Here is a 12899-nt window from a genome sequence, read left to right on the forward strand (position 1 = left end):
GTGGTAGAGCGTCAGCCTGGCGTGCAGAAGTCCCGGGTTCGATTCCCAGCCAGGGCACACAGGAGAAGCGCCCATCTGCTTCTCCACCCCTCCCCCTCTCCTTCCTCTCTGTCTCTCTCTTCCCCTCCCGCAGCCAAGGCTCCATTGGAGCAAAGATGTCCCGGGCGCTGGGGATGGCTCCTTGGCCTCTGCCCCAGGCGCTAGAGTGGCTCTGGTCGCAACAGAGCGATGCCCCAGAGGGGCAGAGCATCGCCCCCTGGTGGGCAGAGCGTCACCCCCTGGTGGGTGTGCCGGGTGGATCCCGGTCGGGCGCATGTGGGAGTCTGTCTGACTGTCTCCCTGTTTCCAGCTTCAGAAAAATTAAAAAAATATATATTATACATCTGGAGATAACGTATAATAAAGTTCTAACCTGTCTGCACTGAGCTCTCAGTTCCATGGTCGCTCTGCAGAGCAAGGGGTCCTGACCTGGCCCACTGAGGCAGTGCAGACATAGGTGTCTGTCTTACTTTCTCCTCTATTAGACATTTATATTATATATATATATATATATGCATTTATGCAAATTTCTCTTTACTCTTTAAAAAGTCAACACTATTTCTAATTCTTAGGCTATTGAGTTTGTAAAAGCAGGGCCTACTTTGACCTCACTTGCTCCTTCAGGTTTCCAGGGGTGTTCACTAATTCTACGATGCTCAAGTGGAGATGATTGGATGGCTGAGTGACTCCCTCCCTCCGGGTATTTCAAGATTGTCGGGACCTTGTTTTCTCCACGAGTCCAGGTGCAGTGGACAGCTGACCCGCGAAGGAGGCTTCTGAACAGGATTTGCACCATGGCTTCCGCGGGGGGCTGTGGCTGCGGGTACTCTTGCTTGAGCCCCAGGGTTGGGATGGAGAGGAAGGAAGGACGCTCTGCACTCGAGTTCCATACTGGGAGCTCTATGAAGATGGGCTGATGGGGCATCAAGAAGGAAAAGAGGGATTATGAAGTCACAAGCATAAAAGTGACAGTGGAGGTGGGTTTTCTAGAAGAAATGGGTGGGACGGGACGGAGACCAGTAAGAACGGTTCCTCGTCCCAGTGAAAGAGGAGAAGAGCCCACAATGACGTCAGAGGGACTGTGGGAAGGACGTGCAGAGCTACCCGCGAGTGAGATCATGAGAAGGAACTTCGAGGAGCATGGCAGCCGCCGCGGAGAGTGAGGTCTCAGGGGAGTTCGGAACGTGCGTGCGGACAGGAGTGGCAGGGAGTCAAACCCCAGAAACTAACTGAGGATTTGGCAGTTACAAGGTCAGTAGTGGTTTTCCAGATACCTGCTTCTGTAAAATGTGGGGGAGGTGGTTGGGAAGTAAGGGTCAGGGTGTTTTTTTTTTTTAAATTAATTTTCAAAGAAGTTTGGTTTTGAAAGAAAAATAGAAATTGGGGGTGGAGTGGGGTGGGTAGCAGGATCCCAAGAAATTCTTTTTTCAAATTAGAGTGAAGCCTATTTGTGGGCAGGAGAGAAGATACAGAATGAGGGTGAAGGAGTGTCTGGAATACCTCCAGGAGCAAGGTCCTGGAGACAGCAGTGAGGTTGGGGCCTGGGCCCTGTCCAGGAGGGAGTCACCTCTGCTCTGTGGATAGTGAGATGGGCCTCTCATTGAGCGTGTCTGAGCCGCTGCATCCTGCTCTGTACACTGGTCATAAAAGTACCCACTCTGCAAAACCATAATGACCATTCGCTACAGATCTATGCAATGTGCCCAGTGAGAGTCTGAGCAGCAGACACGTGATCAGTGACAAGCACGAGGACAATGGCAATAACGGTAAAAATCTCCGTGGGAAAGGGTGGGGGACGGCTCCCGAAACAGTGTGTGCTCAAAACCGTGCCTTGACCCCCGTGGAATTACAAAGCCATTGTTAGGCCCAGAAAGAGCTCATGTAGGATGTGACATGGTATCCCTCTCGTTTTCTCTTTCTACTTACTATTATTACTGAGGGTTAATGTCCTGGACCCTGGGCATCCTTCTGAGGAGTTTGTGGAGTCAGGACCTGGCCCTTGAGTGGCACACGCGGGCCAGGACTTAGGGCAGGCGTCCCCGTGAATGGAAGCAACGCTGGGGACCAGAGTGTGCTCTGAGCGGTTTCCCATCCGAACAGAATGAGCTGAGAGAGGAGGGTGCTCGGACAAAGGGCAGCAATCAGAGGTCACTCCGGGGAAATGAGAACGGTCCAGTGACCTTTCCATAGAGCCCGTGCTAGAGATGTGACCCACAGGTGAAGGGAGCTGTCCCGGGTGCTGAACCAGGCTGAACCCGCTTGGCTACCCGGCTCCATGTGTCTGCACTCAGGCATGCTGAGACAAGCGTTAGGATAGACAGTCCTTGCAGAAGAGACGCTCTTGCCATAGGACTGATAGCACACAAATCACAACAACAACAACAACAAAGAAAGCCTAGTTATTGGAGAACGATTTGCAGGCGCTGGGCCATGTGTGATCACTCGTCTCGCGTTCCCAACGTGGGGAAGGTGGGCTTTCTTCCACCGTGTCTGTGAGGAAGGCCAGTGTGGCGTGGGTGCCAATTCAAGGGCCCGGGCTCCAAATGTGGCATCTTTGTTCTCTGAGGCAGTCACCACGGCGGTCATGGGCATGTGGCCTTATCATTAAATTGGACTCTGGGAAGAAATAGCCTCATGGATTTCTTTATTTTAAAAAACAGCTGAAATCTTTCCAGGGAGAAATTTCCCATTTCTTCAGTGTGCCGCCGGAGTCAGATGCTTGTCAAGGAAAATTTATTCATTAAAAATAACAAACCAACACCCCCAAAACAAACAAACAAACAAACAAAACACAATCTCTCCAATTAAACCACAGATTTTATCAATTATGCACCCTGTCCTCTGGACATACATTTTATGGTTGGATGTTCCTTACCATTTCTGAGCAAAGCCCCTTATTGTGCAGTGGAGGATGTGGAGGTTGTGGTTTCCGGCTGTGACACTCTTGTTCACCAGCTGCTGCTAGAAGTAAAAGCCAGACTGAATTTAGAACCCTTCTTCCAGATTCACATTTACCCACTTCCATTTTGTTGGTGGTGGTTGGGTGTGTGGAGGCAGTGTCAGCCTCCTTCTGACTGTCAAACGTGGTCCAGTCAGTCATGGTGGCAAAAAAAGCCTGTGGTTGACCTGGCCTGTTTGCTCAGTGGTAGAGCATCAGCCCAGTGTGTGAAGTCCCAGGTTCGATTCCCGGCCAGGGCACACAGGAGAAGCGCCCATTTGCTTCTCCACCCCTCCCCCTCTCCTTCCTCTCTCTCTCTCTCTTCCCCTCCCGCAGCCAAGGCTCCATTGGAGCAAAGTTGGCCTGGGTGCTGAGGATGGCTCTGTGGCCTCTGCCTCAGGCACTAGAATGGCTCTGGTTGCAGCAGAGCAACACCCTAGATGTGCAGCAGAACATCACCCCCAGGGGGCATGCTGGGTGGATCCCGGTTTGGCGCATGTGGGAATCTGTCTGTCTGCCTCCCCCTACCCCCACTTCTCACTTTGGAAAAGTACAAAAAAAAAAAAAAAAAAAAAAAAAAAAAAAAGCCTGTGGCAAGAACCAAAGCCCAGAACAACACAACAACAGGGCACGCATAGCGCAGAGAGAGGATGGCAGCAGTGTGGCGTGTGCGCATCCATCGTGACCTCGGCCCCAGAGAAGGCAGTCAGTGACGGGGAAGACCATCCTGTCCTGCTTGGCCTTTGGCACACAGAGGACATCCTCTCAGGGTGCACGCTCCTGCCCAGCTCAGGCACCAGGTCTCCGGTCGGACTTCCCTTATTTGCCCGGAAGTTCAGGGTTCCTGCCCCCGGAGCCCTCACGGCTCTTGGCTCATGTCTCCAAAAGCAGTTACTATGTGGAGCTGGCTGTTCTCTTCTCTGTCCCCACCGATGGCCTCTCTCCATGAGGAAGAGGCTGGCCACCCACCCCTGTGGTCACAGTGCGTCCTATAAACAGTTAATCTGGAAGAGTCATATATTATTAGCAGGTCAACACACAGATTTTTGTCCTCACTTTATTTCCAGATTATGCAATTCAATTCTAGAACCACTCCTGTCTGCAGCACTAAGAGGTGACCTCGGGGTGTACAGGGGTAATGCGTTTTTCCTAGAACCAGGTATTCTTTGCTTTTTTACAGGAGTCTTTTAATTGGACCTTTGGAAATTCCTAGCTGAATTATTCCTTAACATCACCTCTCAAATCCTCGTTAAGCATTGCCTACCTGGATAACTAATGAATAGACCTATTTACTGCCATTGGGCCAAGGTCCAGTCAAGAGAATCGCTGTATGCCTTCACCATCTCAGGTGGGTACTCGCCTCTCCATCGCTATTTGTGAAAGGGGGTTGAGGTCCAGAAGTTCCTCCAGCCTCAGGTGGCCAAAGGCTGTACCTGGCCCACCGGGTCCTGGCAAGGGAGTGAACATCTTCCTGCTGCAACAATGTAGAAACTTCCAGAAACCATCATGACCCTCCCCCCCCAACTGAGCCAGGAGGACAGACCTCAGTGTGACGACTGGCTCCCGGGGGATAGCAGGGGGTCTCCTGCGGAGGAGGCAGAGACCCCAGGGACATCTGCAGCTTCTGTGGCGAAGATTCAGAAGTTCCTGCGATAGAACCCCCCAAAGACCACCCCAAAATATCCCTCTGTGATTCCCAGATCAGAATGACCCACACGCTCTTCTCTTCCCACACCACTCTCGGCGTGGACAACCACACTCAGAGTCCTCTCGGCTCCATAGCCAAATGCCACTGCCTCCTCTTTCTCAAGCCTTTGCCTGGTCTGGATGCCCAACCCTTCCGCTAGTGGCTGTGCGATTAGTTATAAACTCACCCTTGCTCAAAGTACATGGACATGGGACCTTCCCATCACGGGCACTGCTTGTCCATCTCTTGCTGGCTCCGTCTGTCCCGGCCACTGGAGTCCTCCATGAAGGGTGAGTGTTTACAGGGCAGCATTGGCGTTGCCGTGCTGAGCCCTGTGTTTGTTCCTGCGGGTCAGTGACCTCAAGCCGGGGCTGCCCGCTTAGTCACGGCTGTGCAAAGGCACGCAGAGCACGCCTGCCGGGCAGGGAGTGCACACCTACAGCGATGCTCTTCCTGCGTGGCGGGGGCGGACGCCCCACGCACAGCAGCATCTCGTTACCGATGTGCGCCCCACCTTGCTCCTAGCGCACTGGAGGCACCTCTTGGAGCAACAAACAGCAATGAGGGAGAAGGACCATGCTACACGGCTTTTGACGTGGCCGGAGGACAGGTCAGTGACAAACCTTTGCGTAACTGGCTGTTTCCAGCTACTTTTGTCTCAGCCTAAACCCATCATTTCCCTGCGCTGGTGGCCTTTCTGAGGTCTTTGTTCTCTTTTCACAGGCCTCCCGATACTGACCACACCATTCTCAGTGCTTAGCCAGCACGCTCCCTGGAAGCCTCCAGACGACCCCGTGACACGCATGGCGGGCAGGGCCGGTGCCTCCGTTTTGAAGTCGAGAAGCTGAGAATCAGACACGCGTGCTCTTTGCAGGGGTCACGCAGAGAGTGTGAAAACGAGAAGGGACCCTTCCTGCTGACCTGTCCCATTGCATACATCGCCCCAGAGGAGCACCCCCGGAGGTGAGCGACATTTCAACGGAGGTGGCAAGAATCTCTGTAGGGGCCACGGGAGAACGGCAAACCTCCCCGCTGGGAGTTTCAGGATTCGCTGAGTGAGCTCGACAGAGCAAACTCTCTGTCATCTCTAGGAGGGATAACAGTGACCTGTGATGCCAATTAAATCCGAGAGATGGTCTTCAGGGCAAGCTGCAGACCTCTCTTTGAAGGTAGGCGACCTTGTGCTTTGCAGCAGGGTGGACTATGCTAATAGAGGAAAGAGAAAGCCGCCACCTTGTGAATCCAAAACTTCTGTTTTAGACGAGCAAATGGCAGTTCGGGGAATTCTGATGACAGTTTTCTGGGCTTGGTGAGTATTGCTCGTCAGTGAAATGCTCCGCCGTCCGTTTATTGGGTTTAAGTGGAATATTCCAGAATGTCCGCTGCTTTTTCAAAGACCGTAATTACATTGGACTCTCAAAAGAAACGGGCTTTTGTTGAGTATGGCTGTTACACACACACAAAAAGAATTTGGATGGTTTGCTTTTATCCCGTGGGAAAGAGAGCCGCAGTTCTAGTTCCTGTCAGCACGCTGAGGGACGGATGTATCGCCTGGTAACAATGTGTGATGTACAGGAGAAACAATGTTATACCAAAGACATTCAGGCTCCGAAAAACCTTTTGTTTTAGGTATTGGGGAGGCAGATATTGTTGTATTTTCTTGAGGGATAATTTAAATGATAATTTTGAGTACTGAGGACATTGGGGGCCCATTTATTGATAATGTTAATAAAATAGTTTTTTTTTTAAGTTTCCTGATTTTTTTTTTTTTGCTCATGACAGCTCAATCAGCCTTCCTAATTATTATTATGTTTGTTTGTTTCAAGAAGGAAGGGTGTAGCCTCGTCCATACCCGACTACTGTAACAATATTACCATTGTTGAATAATGCAGTATTTTGGGTCTCACGGGTACATCATGCTTCCTTTAGGGAAAATGCACATTTGTTTCCTAGGCTGCTCGGACAATAAAATCAGCACATCGAGTGAGTGACCCTCCTGGTCCTGCCTCCCATCCCCCGAGGAAGTGCCATCTCTGTGTTCTACGGACTCTCTGCCACAGACAACGGCTCCCTGGTTCAGTAACGCCGACGGGAGGGCTTGAGAAGGGGGGGGGGAGAACGAGAACAGGACGAGGGGGTTCTGCCGATCAAGGCGTTCCGTCCTCGGCGGGCACGGGGTGCGGCCGCGCCTGGCCATCGTTTCTATTGGGTCCACGCCGTCGTCCTCTGTCCTCCGACCTCCGGGCCGCGGCTGCTCCCTGCGGCAGAGTCCTGCCCTGGGAACACACAGGAGCCTTCCAGTCCTGTGCTGGTGATGTCACCGGCCTTGCCCGGCAAAGCCCTGTGATGAATGGCGTCTTTGTAACCGCCTGCGAGGCGTTTAAGATGCTAGGAGGACCGCATTGCCAAAGAATGTCTTTAGAGAGAGGAAAATAAAATGACCAATAAAAAAAATAAAAATAAAAGGGATCTTCACAAGGTCCTATTGTATCTCTTAGAAAGAAGCGCTGACGGCATTGAGGTCTAACTCCGAAGGCCCGGGAGAGGTGCCCAGCGCCCTCCCCCGCCCCTCCCCTCGCCTGGGAGCCGAGGCTGGGACTCCTGCCCAAAGGAATGAATCCACTTCCCAGTGGAGGGAGGAACCGGTCACCCACAGCTGTGAGCCTCAGGTCCCCCGGGACTGGAGTTTCAAACACAGCCAGGAGAGTCTCCGAAGTTATTTGATTGGGGAACGGGGGATAATAAATTGATAATATGTGATGTGTAGATTAGCCTTGGAGGCGGGGTGGGGGGGTGGGAAGAAGCACTCATGTTGAATATCATTCATCTTCCTTTTTATCTAGTCCCTTCGAGCTTAAATGGAATCAAGTGAGGACGGAGTCCGGCTGGAGGCGGCCTTGGGGGTGGGGGTTTCACACACCAAACTGGCAAACTCCTCTGGGGCCGCTCTCCGCTCGGCACTTAGCTAGTCGATAGTCAGTGAAGAATAAAAGTGGAGTGCCCATTGTTAAAAAATCTGCCTGGAGTCATCGCGCTGTTTGCCAAGGCAACACACCCCCTGAGATCTACTTCTCATCTCCAGAGCCCTACTTTTTCAACCTGCTTGCGGTGTTTCCTCTCTCTGCCTCAAACCTGCAGCCCTCAGGTGAGGCGTTTCCACGCCAGACTCGGCAGACTGAGTCAGAAGGCACATCCGGCCAGGCGGAGAGAGATCTGCTCGGCCCAGTGGGGGAGTTCACCAAGGAACGCTTCCCAAGAGCTGGGCAATTATCATGTGACCTTCGACAGCAGAGAGAGGGACGAGCCATTTGAAATTACATCCAAAGTAGGATTTCGGAATCGGAAGGTCACAAAGCAATTTCTGCCGTTCGGGCACATCTATGGGACGTCATTATTGCATTGTGTGTCACCCCAACCTTCTGGTGACGCCGGTGGGCTCCGTCAGTTCTTCCAAGTCCTCCGTCAATGATGAGGCCACGGAGCGTGGTGTTTACTGTGCGGAATGAGGAACCGGAACCGGTCCCCTGGGCTTGCGTCCCAGCTCCGTCCCTCACCGTCCACGTGAACTGGGGCACGTGCTTGACCTCCGTGAGCCTCGGGTTCGTACCTGTAAAGGGGGGTGTGTGGTAACAACTGACACACAGTCCGGTCATGGGCAGGATCGAGTGACCCGGTGGATGTGCATTGTCGCGGGAATGCTGGCTGGGGCGGAGGAAGCGCTGGGTCAGGGGTCGCGGCTGCGGCGTGGGTCAGGGGTCGCGGCTGCGGCGTGGGCTCTGACGCTGAGCACACTCGGGTCCGGGCCTCTGCAACGCCTGAGAGGAAGTCGTCGCTTTTAAGCGGCTCCCGTTGCCGTCAGGGAGGAAGGCAGGCCCACGGTGAGGAAATGAACAACGTCAGAAGTGTCACCAGAGGACTCCCGGTGAGACCCGGCGTGGGGAAATGGCACCTGGGAAGGTCAACGGGGACGTCCTGGACGCCAGCCCCGCGTGGGCGCAGAAAGCCGCGGGGGCCCTTCTGTGGTTAACACGGGTTGGGGAAAAGAGGCGGTCCTTATTCAAGAACAGTTGATAAATTGGAGGGAAGAGACAAATGAATGAAAAAGCAAGTAGGTGAACGGACTTGTGTCCTGACACGCGCGAGTGTAAGCAGAGACAAGGGGCGGAGCTCCCTGGCTGCATTCCGGGGGAATTCCTATCTGCGATCATGGTTAGCGCCAACACGTTTACCTCTGATCCACCCTAGGTCAGACGTTCAGAGACGGAATAGGTATCAGAGATTATTTCAGCCCTGGCCGGTTGGCTCAGTGGTAGAGCGTTGGCCTGGCGTGCAGAGGTCCCAGGTTCGATTCCCGGCCAGGGCACACAGGAGAAGCACCCATCTGCTTCTCCACCCGCACCCTTCCTCTCTGTCTCTCTCTTCCCCTCCCGCAGCTGAGGCTCCATTGGAGCAAAGATGGCCCGGGCGCTGGGGATGGCTCCTTGGCCTCTGCCCCAGGCGCTAGAGTGGCTCTGGTTGCAACAGAGCGACACCCCGGAGGGGCAGAGCATCACCCCCTGGTGGGCAGAGCGTCACCCCTGGTGGGCGTGCTGGGTGGATCCTGGTTGGGCGCATGCGGGAGTCTGACTGTCTCTCCCCGTTTCCAGCTTCAGAAAAATACAAAAAAAAAAAAAAAAAAGAAAGAAAGATTATTTCAACCAAAACGAAGGCCTTACCAAAGTCTTAAGATCAAAGAATTCATTGTTAGGACCAGATCAATGGTTCTCTTCCTTGCAGGATGTGATCTCTTTCTGGAAGCATCTCTGCCATAAATAACCCCCCCTTCCATTGGATAAATGAGGTGCTATGGGTCAGGAAGGTTACAAAAGGAAAGAAAAGCAAAAAAAAAAAAGGCACTGGTTGGAGGGAGGGCAAGATGCTCTAACGGAGAATGCTGCAAAGGGACTTCCAGAAACAGTCGTTAGGAGGCCACTCTCTGAAATGACACTCATGAATCACTCACAATGGCTTGCTTTTATGAGTAATGGACAGACTGTATCTTCTCTGTTCCCTTCTTAGAACCGTGCGTTGGGCTGACTCACATTCCGGGAAGGATCAATGGGACAGACCCACCCCTGACCTTCCGGCTTCCATTCTAAGGAAGGGTGCCGGGTCTCCACGCTGGTGGCGGAGTTGTGGAATGTCTGGCCATACATTTCGAGAAGCCCTTTGAGTTCTGCGGATCTATGGGAAGCTTCCCGGGGCGGGGAGCGGGCGCGTGGGAGGACAGGACCGACGCTCGTGGGTGCAGCAGAGCAAGTCGGGCAGTGGGACTTCCCTCTGGCACCCGGGTTGGGTTTGGACGCCGCAAGCCAAGAGTTTTCAAGGCGAGAGTCAGACCACCCCGGGGAGCAGCAGCTGTGTCTGCTCCACGTGGGGAGTGGTCTCCACTCTAGAAAAACCTCCAGGCACCGTGGAGGCTCAGCAGGGTCACCACCTCATTGGGGGCTAAGAGGGGCATGAATCAAACCAGACAGATGTGACTCTCACCTCCCATACATCGTTATCATCGCATAAGAGAAAATACATTTTCACACTAAAGAGGGATGAGACGGTTCCTTAAAAACAAAGGAGACAATATATCATATTATGACCACATTTAGCTTTAAGTGAAAGACTCTCCATTCTGTCATTGTTTTTCTCGCCTCACCGCAAGCCGATGCCTACTTGGGCAAGAATCACCAGTGGTTCCCGAAACAGTCATTGCGTCTGATGTCAGCACCCCTTGTTTTCACACTGGGAATGAGCCTCTGCTTCCCCAGCCTACCTGTGTCAACAGTCACTCTGCACAGCCGACAGCCACCCCTGGGGACGATGACACCATCACTCCCCGGACAACTGTGTCTCTCTTCCTTCTCCTCCTCCTTCTCAGAGAACATTGCTGTGTGCTCACGCTGTTGCTGAGTCTTGGAGACAGATTGTCCTGCTCTGCCGCTGGCACGCTCTGCTGGCCGTGGGTCCCCAGCAGGGGCGGGACTCGTCACGGCGGCGGTCCGTGATGGCTCCCAGGGCCCCCATCTGCGAGTGCTGTGCCAGCGCCAGAGCCCAGCTGCTCCGCACACTCCTCCCAACTTCGCTCCCGACGGCGCACTTGGCACAAGACGCGTGCCCGCCAGCGTGTCTGACCTCCACCAGCAGGTCCGTGGCCGTGGGATTTTTTTTTATTTTTGTCGCCATCTGCACGTGGCTTTGGAGCGTGTCATGAGCCTACAGGATCCGTTCAGATTCTCTGTTGCCTTTTATGACGGTTGTGAAGGTATGAAATGGAACTCCTCCTTCTGTTCCCGTGCCATTATTTTCCTCTCGGTCCTTTGTGAATTACTTAAATTATATCTTCAACTTCTCACTTGGCTCCCGGATTAGAGGGATATTGGTGTTGAAACGAAAGTTTGAAATTCGATTGACTTGTTACCTAGGGGACCAGGACCCCTACCTGTCATCTCCCGCCGTCGGGTCCTAGATCCCACACGTGTGGCCTCTCGCCTGCCGTCAGCAGCCCAGAACGCCCTTGTTTACGAGCGGAAGGGCGGTGTGGGGTGGCAGTGATTACAGGGGAGTGCTCGTGAGCAGCACGTCCAGTGTGAACGGCTGTGACCGATGCTGTCATCTCTGGGCTCTTAGTGTCATCCGTACAATGAGGTCTTTTGTTTAGTTTCTGAAGAGCCTATTCAAGAATGTACTTGACATGTGTGGATAAGTGGATTCCATGGAAATGTAAGTAGTTTTCAGCCTTCGATTCAAAGGAGTCACTGATCCTCGGGGCTTCCACAGTCAGCTGAATTGCAGACAGGTCTATGAAAGGCAGAGCTCACAGCCCCCAGGGACCCCAATCCCACCCTCCGATCTAAAGATGCTTCTCGTAACTTCAAGTCCAAAGAGTGCTCCAGTTGTTGGTCTACATGCATATTCTCAGTTTGCATTTATTTTTCTCTCTCTCTCTCTTCTTCCTGCACTTCTGTCAGACTTGGCTTGCTGTGTGTGGAGTCTGGTTGTTGTGGACGCTCTGGCACAGACCTGACTCCTGAGCTCACAGTTTCCCCTGCAGCCTCTCGGGTGACAGCTCCCCTTTGATTCATTCTGCAGGGCCTGGAGGTGGGGTGGGGTCCCCCCGGCTCTTTTCGGGTCACGATCTGTTTCTCTTCCATAAAACAAACAGGCAGAACCAAGCAGACGAGCCCACCCCCCTCTGTGAGGCACATGCCGTGAGGACATTCCACATGCTCCCCCTCCTCGCTGAAGTCACCTACCGTTCTCCTGGGCAGGGCCGGAGTTGAGCATCTAACCTCGCTCAGTCTCCGCCAACACCCTGATCGTCGCTCCTGGTGGCTTTCCCCTGCAGGTAGAGGGTCACAGACACCCTGCCCACTGTTCCCTGAACCCCTCACGTGCCAGGTAACCCTCCCTTCTCCCTCTGCCGGCTGCTTCCATGACCGTTCGCTTGTACTCGTTATTGCCAATAACCAGTAACCACAGTCCCTTCACAGTCTTTTACTAAAGCACCCTCTGCCCCAAGCTCTTATCTCTCCAGGTCACGTGCTCTGGTATTTCTATACCAACATGAATCTGTCTACACTGAGACCTCTCATGCAGGCATCCGACCCCTGTCCATGCCCGCCCCCCCTGCCCCCCTGTCCCCCACTCCCCTGGTCACCCAGCATAGAGTCCGTGGCCTGTGACTCTGGGCCACCTCCTCAGAGCTAGTGTCCTGCTGTCCCTGCCTTGTCCTCTCCCAGCAAAACCACCATGTTGGTGAAATCCAACCCTATTAACTCTCTGTCCACACCTGACTAGTTCAGTGTGGCCCGGGAACAATGATCTAATGATTCCTGGGGGGGGAGACTGTCTCACTTTTAGCTTCTTATCGCCAACACCAGCGAGCTCTGAGTGCCAGCGGCCATGCCAGGACCTCTCTGCGCTCTGTCCACTCACCTTCTCCACAGACGTCCCTTAGGCACCGTCTCCCCTCTCCTTCCGTGTCCACAGGGCCCCTCCCAATCTCACTCGCAGCTGAGAACTTCCTTCTGTTTACTGAGAGGAAAAGAAAGAAGTCACTTGTAGTATGTTGTTCACGTTTTTATCACAAATCTTTCCGCTCATCATCATACCCTAAGTGCTTGTTTTATCGCCCATGTTTAAAGCTCTGGCCTCAATCCTGGGAGCCGTCCGGGTTCCATCTCTTTCTCTTGTCACCCACGT

At 53.3% G+C, this 12899-nt stretch overlaps 1 long non-coding RNA gene across 1 annotated transcript; it reads right to left on the minus strand.

The window, feature by feature from the left end:
* Nucleotides 1–766: 766 nt before the first annotated feature.
* LOC136316324 (uncharacterized) lies at nt 767–10556 on the minus strand. The gene is made up of 3 exons (XR_010727686.1): nt 10471–10556; nt 2915–3000; nt 767–952 (listed from the first exon to the last, which is right to left on the minus strand). It is a non-coding gene; the product is annotated as an uncharacterized lncRNA (long non-coding RNA).
* Nucleotides 10557–12899: the final 2343 nt, after the last annotated feature.

The sequence above is a fragment of the Saccopteryx bilineata genome, chromosome 12 (genome assembly GCF_036850765.1).
Source record: "Saccopteryx bilineata isolate mSacBil1 chromosome 12, mSacBil1_pri_phased_curated, whole genome shotgun sequence".
Lineage (NCBI taxonomy): Eukaryota > Metazoa > Chordata > Mammalia > Chiroptera > Emballonuridae > Saccopteryx > Saccopteryx bilineata.